This window comes from Oreochromis niloticus, linkage group LG3 (assembly GCF_001858045.2).
Source record: "Oreochromis niloticus isolate F11D_XX linkage group LG3, O_niloticus_UMD_NMBU, whole genome shotgun sequence".
In the NCBI taxonomy this organism is placed as follows: Eukaryota; Metazoa; Chordata; class Actinopteri; order Cichliformes; family Cichlidae; genus Oreochromis; species Oreochromis niloticus.
The window spans coordinates 71,594,703-71,603,196 of NC_031967.2; the positions used below are offsets into that span (position 1 = coordinate 71,594,703).

Below are 8,494 nucleotides of genomic sequence, written 5' to 3' on the forward strand. Positions count from 1 at the left end.
CGGTCTGGCCTTAAACTCTGATTGCCGTTAGCTCTCTGCGTTGTGTTATGCAAATGACCAGAGGAGTCAGCTCTCACTTTGCCAGCTGGACGGATTTATTCTCCCAGAACTGTTTAAAATAAAAATAAAACAGTACAGCGACTTCACTTTACTGGACTTCTGCATGTACACCTCTCCTCAGCGGGACCTCTAGGCGACTGAGGTGCAACATCACAACAAATCCAATTAACAAATAATACTGCTAAAACGTATTTATAATCATATATAACAAATGAAAATGCACTGTATCGTGACCATATAGTGACAATTACCTCAACCAAGAGGAACTCGGGGCGGACCTCATCAACACCAGGGGCTCTGCCACCGAGGAGTTGTTTAACTGCCTCAGTGACCTCGACCCCAGAAATTGGCGGGTCATTCCCCTCATCCCCAGACTCTGCTTCCTCCTCAGAAGACGTGTCAGTGGGATTAAGGAGGTCCTCGAAGTATTCCTTCCACCGTCTGACAATTTTCTCAGTCGACGTCAGCAGCGCACCGCCAGCACTATACACAGTGCAGGTAGAGCACCGCTTTCCCCTCCTGAGACGCCTGACGGTTTGCCAGAATCTCTTCGAGGCAGTCCGAAAGTCTTTTTCCATGCCCTCTCCGAACTCCTCCCACACCCGAGTTTTTGCTTCAGCCACTGCCCGAGTCGCATTCCGCTTGGCCTGTCGATACCTGTCGGCTGCCTCCGGAGTCCCACAGGCTAACCAAGCCCGATAGGACTCCTTCTTCAGCTTGGTGGCTCCCTTCACCTCTGGTGTCCACCATTTGGTTCGGGGATTACCACCACGGCAGGCACCAACCACCTTGCGGCCGCAGCTCAATGCAGCAGCTTTGGCGATGGAGACGCTGAACATGGTCCATTCGGACTCAATGTCCCCAGTCTCCCTCGGAATGCTGTTGAAGCTCTGCCGGAGGTGTGCGTTGAAGATCTCGCGGACTGGGGCCTCTGCTAGACGTTCCCAGCACACCCTCACTACGCGTTTAGGTGCACCGGGTCTGTCCAGCGTCCTCCCCCGCCACCTGATCCAACTCACCACCAGGTGGTGATCAGTTGACAGCTCAGCCCCTCTCTTTACCCGAGTGTCCAGAACATATGGTCGCAGGTCTGGTGATACGATTACAAAATCGATCATCGACCTGCGGCCTAGAGCGTCCTGGTGCCACGTGCACTTATGGACACTCTTATGTTCGAACAAGGTGTTCGTTATGGCCAAACTGTGATTTGCACAGAAGTCCAATAACAAAACACCACTCGGGTTCAGATCAGGGAGGCCGTTCCTCCCAATCACGCCCCTCCAGGTCTCGCTGTCGTTACCCACGTGAGCATTGAAGTCTCCCAGTAGGACAACAGAGTCTCCAGGTGGGGCACCTTCCAGCACCCCCCCCCAGGGACTCTAAGAAGGCTGGGTACTCTGAACTGCCACTCGGCGCATAAGCGCAGATGACAGTCAGGACCCGTTCCCCGACCCTAAGGCACAGGGAACAAACCCTCTCATCCACCGGGAAAAACCCCAACGTACCGGCAGCAAGCCGGGGGGATATTAGAATACCCACCCCAGCCCGCCGCCTCTCACCAGGGGCAACTCCAGACTGAGACAGAGTCCAGCCCCTCTCCAGGAGACTAGTTCCAGAGCCCAAGCCATGCGTAGAGGTGAGCCCGACTATATCTAGCCGGTACTTCTCAACCTCACGCACTAACTCAGGCTCCTTCCCCACCAGAGAGGTGACATTCCATCTCCCTATTGCCAGTCTTGGCAGCCGGGGATCGGTCCGCCAGGGCCTCCGCTCCTGGCCGCCGCCCGACACACATTGCACCCGACCCCTATGGCGCCTCCTGCGGGTGGTGGGCCTGCCGGAGGATGGGCCCACGTCTCCTCTTCGGGCTGTGCCCGGCCGGGCCCCATGGACTAAGGCCCGGCCACCAGACGCTCGCCCTCGGGCACCCTCCCCGGGCCTGGCTCCAGGGCGGGGCCCCGGTAACCCTATCCCGGGCAGGGTAAACTGTTCCCTCGATGTTCTTTTCATACGGGTCTTCTGATGACATTAAAGCTTGGTTGGCTCTAAACTTTTTAAATTTCAATGAAAAGAAAACAGAAGTGTTGGTGTTTGGACCCAGTGGTCCCTGTGAGCCCTCCTCTGTTGTTTTAGGATACCTGGAAGTCTATTTTAAACCTGTTGTTACTGACCTTGGTTTTAAGTTGGACAGTGATTTTAAATTGGACAACCAAATCAGAGCAGTGGTGAAGTCCAGTTTTTATCATTTAAGGCGACTGGCAAGAGTAAAATCTTTTCTTTCAAGGCAGCACCTTGAAACAGTGATCCATGCTTTTATTTCTTTCCGCCTGGACTACTGTAACTCACTTTATGTCGGGGTCAGCCAGTCATTGCTCTCACGTCTGCAGCTGGTTCAAAATGCGGCTGCACGACTCCTAACAGGAACTCGAAAAAGAGAGCATATAACCCCCGTGCTAGCCTCTCTGCACTGGCTGCCTGTGTCTTTTAGAGTTAATTTTAAAATTCTTATGTTTGTTTTTAAATGCTTTCACAGTCTTGCCCCGCCTTACCTCTCTGAGCTTCTTCATCTCCACACACCCTGTCGGTCTCTAAGGTCAGCTGACCAGCTGCTCCTGGAGGTACCGATATCCAGGAGGAAGCTCAGAGGGGACAGGGCCTTCTCTATTGTGGCTCCAAAATTATGGAATAATTTGCCCATGCACATTAGAGAGGCCCCTTCACTGTCCACTTTTAAATCGCGTCTTAAAACCCACTTTTATTCCTTGGCTTTTAACCTCAGTGAGAGTTAGTTTCTCTTTTAATTGAAGTAGTTATTTAATTAATGATTTCACTCTTCTTTTATTTGGTTTTTACTTATATCTAATGTAATTTTTTTTTTTTTTTACAGTTCTAATGTACAGCACTTTGTGTCAGCTGTGGTTGTTTTAAAGTGCTTTATAAATAAAGCTGATGATGATGATGATAATGATGATGATGATCAACAACAAAATTATAGTTTAGGGAGACTTCATTTACCAGGGGCAATTTTACATATTTTTTTTAGTTACATATATCTAACAGTAAGTTGAAACAGTGAACATGAATCACAAACAAAAGATATAACCAGTACACATGACACAAAAATAAAAGAGGGAGCTCACATACCTGTTTAAAATAAAAATAAAACAGTACAGCGACTTCACTTTACTGGACTTCTGCATGTACACCTTTAAGGGAGAGAGAAGGATAGCGGACCACATGAGAAGCCACCTGCATGCTCATATGCTCTCATCTGAGAATGGCTAACTAGCATGTTACAATAAAGTGCTGTACTCGACAGAGAAACAATAATTCACACTAAAACATCGAACAGAACTGTGAGACAAAATGTACAAAGGGAACAAGCAGTGTTTGAATTACTTTTAGTTACTTTATCTGTGTTTATTCGCTCTGTAACTGAGAACACTGGCATACACTCACCTCTCCTCAGCGGGACCTCTAGGCGACTGAGGAAAATAGCGCACAGCTACAGGAAGTGACTTCGCGGGAAGTCAAAGGTCACACAAACAAAATACAAGCTCCCAAAAATATAAATACAGAAAATAAAGATATATAAACAAACACATATACATAACCAATACTGGCAAAGCAAAATAACACTGCAGGATGGATCTTTGGTGAAATATAAATTATTTTTTAATACACCCGTTACATGTATCTCCTATACGATATATGGGGTGCCTTTGTCTGGACGTGCTTCCCATCCAGAGCTCCACAGCAGAGAGGGAAGTTCCAGCGCTCCTGGAATCCTTCTGTGATGGACCACCAGTCTCCAGGTGAAGGCAAAGCCATGAAGTCGTCCACTAGACAGTCCCAGATGGCCGTCGCTACCGGGGGGGGGTGATCTGGCACACCGTGGACACACCGACTCTGAAACTGAACTCGATGATCCTTTCTTTTGAGTGAATGTGTGTGAATGAGTGAATGTGTGTGACTGAACTGTGATGGACTGATGATGTGGACTAAAGTTTTGACTGACTTGATACTGAGACAAAGACTGGACCAAGGTTAGGATGAATAAATGTTGACAAGCAATTCATCACGTCGGTAAGAGAAGGGTGGATGCTTTGCTTTGGAGTTGATATTACTCAGGTTACCATTAACCAAAGCAGGCCACGGTAGAAGTCAATTAAATTTTATAGAAGGAAAATAGTCAGTACCAAAGCAATAGTTGTGAGTTATATAGGGAATGGTAGACTTATTACATTCAAAATGCAGTTATGGAATAACAAACACTGATCCAAGGGACCGAGTTTTTTTCCCTTTAAAACTGTAACTTATTAAAAAGAGCACAAACAGTAAAGGTATGTGATACGAGGTGGTACTGGAGGAAGAAAGGAGCAAAGTAAAGAAAGCAAATCTATTTTGGTTAGCTCTGATAAAGTCCCATGTCAAGTACCATGACACTCACAGGATCGATGTGAAATTAAAAAGGTATGAAAATTTTGTATGAAACCTTTAGTTTAGTAAAAGTTTGTAGGATTTCTATGTTATGTAAATTGCCCAAACACAGTGTTCAGGCCGGATATGCACTACCCGTTAAAGGGGGTGAAGAAACCAGGAGTAAATTTTTAAAAGAGGAAACGGGTTAACCAATAGAGACTGTTTCCACAGATTGACAAAAGTAATCTGGGACCTTTTACCAGAAAAAGCTAATTATATCTGTTTTTAGTTCACAGTAGTTATTGAGGGAGTCAGTTAATTAGGTTAACTAATAAAATTAGTTAAAAAGGGGGAATGTTACAAAATAAACATATATTCTTAGTGCTTATTTTCTGATTATATTGTTTTATGTATTTTAATAATAAAGGCTTGTAAAGCAAGGCCATTTTTGACTCATAAACCAAGTGCTTAGCCAGACTGAAAAAACAGGAAGTCTAGGGTAGAGCTGCAGAAGTATATTAATAAATACAGGAAACTAGACAAAAAAAGCGGAACTGGTAACATACAAGGAATTGTTTATATCGAAACTATGTGTGACGTGTGACGTGTGAAGGACCAAAATAACACCTATATGAGACACATTATTAACTTCTAATGCTAGAGATTCTGCAACTGGCTTTGGGCTGTGCAGGGCTCTCTCTTCCGGAAGATGATTGAATAAAGATAAATATAAATGTTTTGACCACTCCTGAGTCGGGTTCTCTCTGTTCTATCATGTGGATCAAAGAATCAGGTTTAATAGTACTATTGGATGTCCACTTATTCAGCCATGATGGAAACATCCCATTAAGAAAGAGAAATTTGGATTCATTTTAATGAGCTCAGACTTGTTGAAAATGCAGAGGAGCTGGTTGTGAACTGAGCTTCAGAGAAACACAACATACTGATATTCACTGTAAAGCTTTGAGTGGAAAAAGATAGAAAAACAACATGTGGATCCTGGAATAATGGGAGCTTCCATATTTAAAGGACTGAAGAGGAAGAAGTTTACTAGGAATCATTTAGAACAGTTTAAAACATCAACTGATTAAATCCATGAATCTGAAAACGTGTTTCTGACTCAAACAGGAGGACACTCTTTACACTCAACTCAGCACAGGGACACTGAGGAACGAAGAGGATAAGAACCAACCCAAAACCCAGGATAAAGAGTTTGAGTGAATGCAGTGTTGAAGGTGTGGAGGTGGATCAGAGTGTCAGAGGAGACTCTGTAGAAGGACAGAATGCCAGCAGGATAGTCCACATACACTGCTACCCTGTTAGAGACAGAGGAGGAGGAGATGGATGTTGCTCTGTTATTGTGCCTGACAGAACAAATAAATCTATCAGAGCATCTCAGACTCCAGGACTGATCATTCCCTCCAAACCCACAGTCATTACTGCCTCCTTTCCTTCTGATTCTTCTGTAACTCACTGATATATAAACACTTCCTCTCCACTCGACCTCCCAGTAACAGCGACCAGTCAGACCATTTCTACACAGCAGCTGTTCCCAAACATCAAATCTGTCTGGATGATCAGGATATGACTGAACCTCCTCCACACGTGTCACCTTCCTGTTGTTGTCAGACAGTTGGAGGTTTGTGTTCACTGTGTTTGTGTCGATTGTGAGTTGACAGGAATCTGATGGAGAGAACAAACACAATCGAGCTGCAGTTATTGATCCATCATCTGTTCATTGATTGACACGTTGATGATGACTCCTGACATCAGAGATGTGAATGATGAAGATGTTTGAATGTGTGCTGCTTTGTTTTCATGAATCACATTAAAAACACACTTACAAAATATTCTGGTTCCTCGTGGTGTAAGGGCTCATATAAGGGCTCTTCTATACCAGCTTTGCTCTATTCCTCTTTACCCGTATTAGATTATTATATTATCTTATGCCACGTTATACCTAGAGTTGGATGTCTCGAGACCGGTCTCGAGACTTTTATGTGGTCTTGGTCTCGTCTTGGTCTCAACGCATTTGGGCTAAAGCCAGGGTCATTTTTTCAGAAGCATGGGGTCTTTTGGAGTGTAATTTATTAGTTAGATGCCTGACTGGCAACTGTATAAAACAAAAAATATCACACGAAACACAGAGCGCACAGTTGTAAATTCCCCCTAGTTTTGGTATGATCCGAGCTCAGGCACTAGGCAACTGAGCGCAGCACACATGTAAGCGAGGGGGGAGAAGCTGCTGCCTGCGAGTTTGCTGCAGACAGAGCAGAGCTTAACTTTGACCAGGTACCAGAGCAAATCATCCGTACTGTACAAATAATGTAAATATGACGGTGTATCACAAAAGATTGATATCAAACTGATCACTTGGTTGCGTTACTTGCTCTTCGAGTGAATCAACAAATGGATAAATAAAAAGCCGAACGACAATGCTGATTTTTTTAGAGAGTCTTAGCTTACATTTCATATTTTCAGTTCTTACTGAGAATATGAAATGTTGTCTACATCTTACTGATGTACACAACAATGGACATAAGGAGCTTCTTTAAAAGAAAAAACTCAGGTAGATGTTATTTTATATATTATGCTTTGTATGTTGTTCAGTATATTTCTATGCAAAACAAGAGGAATTCCAATACACAGCAGTATATTCGCAGTTGAAACCAGATATTTACATACACTTTAGGGAGAAAACATAAAAACTTTTTTTTTAACTGTTAAACATCAATTCAGAGTAAACTTGTTTTGTTTTAGATAAATAAATATTGAAATATCTTTTGAATTAGTTAAATGTCAGAATAAAAAGAGGGAGCTGTCTATTTTAATAACTTTTATCAAATTTAGGAGTACATATACACTAAGTTTATTGTTAATTAATAAGAAAACTCCAGACGATTCCATTCTGAGCTGAAGAAGCTTCTGATAGGTTAGTAGAGTCCATGTGAGTAAATTGGTGGCACACCTGTGGATGCATATAAGGCAAAACACAGAGCCTGTTTCTTTGACATGGGAAAATCAAGAGATGTCAACCAAACCACCAGGAAAAGAATCGTGGAGCTCCATAAGTGTGGCTCAGTTTGAATACAAAATACAAAAGTTAACAAATATGTTTTTTAGATTTATCAATCTAAAAAAATAAACATTTAGTCTGATTTGATGTTACAATGTTTGTGTTTTTATCTGAAGAGTATGTAAATATCTGGTTTCAACTGTATATTTGATGATGTTGGTGTTTGGTTTGATTGTCAGCACAAAGAGGGAGAGAGAGGAACAGAGAGGGAGATGGAGAATGAGGACAGAACAGAGATGGAACAGAAGCAGGTGAGACAGACACGTTAGTCAAATGGTTGTTTACCAAAACTCATCAGAACATGTATTTAGTACACAGTGTAACTTTTTAGATACCATTTGTTACTTTTCAAATTCTATATTTATTAAGTTATGCAGACTTATGAAGGCTAAACAATTATATAATCTTTTCTAAATAGTGGACTTTGGTAGAATTAAAAAATAAGTGTAGTGCAGGTCTGTGATGATTTTTAATGCTACTATCATCTAGTTTTGATTCTGGTTCTGTTTTGGTTAAGTCCTAAGTAGTCCTGATTTTGAACTGTTGTAGTCCTGTTTGAATTCCGGATCTGTTCTGGGTCTGGTTGAATTGGGGTTCAGTCCTCGTGTCTTGATACAGTTTAAGGTGTCCTGCATATGTATATAGAAGTATATATATATATATATATATATATATAAAGTCATTCTTTTTTGAACAAAACTCAAAACAGAGCCTAATAATCTTTCAGTCATTTCTACCCTCACTTAATTTCCTTTCGCTGCTCAGCTCTCACACAGTGGCTTAGCTATGCTTCAAGCCCTCCATGTTGTGGCCAATCACATGCGAGGATATAGGCTAATATCATTAGGTGAAAAACAGAGAGGGTGAGAGTCGCGACAGTCAAGTGGAGCATCCGTCTGTCCTCTCAGTAAGTGAGTGAGACAGTAGACAGCGGTG

At 42.8% G+C, this 8,494-nt stretch overlaps 1 long non-coding RNA gene across 1 annotated transcript; it reads right to left on the reverse strand.

Moving 5' to 3' along the window:
* Nucleotides 1-3,560, reverse strand: LOC112844692 (uncharacterized). The gene is made up of 3 exons (XR_003217422.1): nt 3,520-3,560; nt 3,205-3,266; nt 1-197 (listed from the first exon to the last, which is right to left on the reverse strand). It is a non-coding gene; the product is annotated as an uncharacterized LOC112844692 (long non-coding RNA).
* Between the last annotated feature and the right edge of the window lie 4,934 nt (nt 3,561-8,494).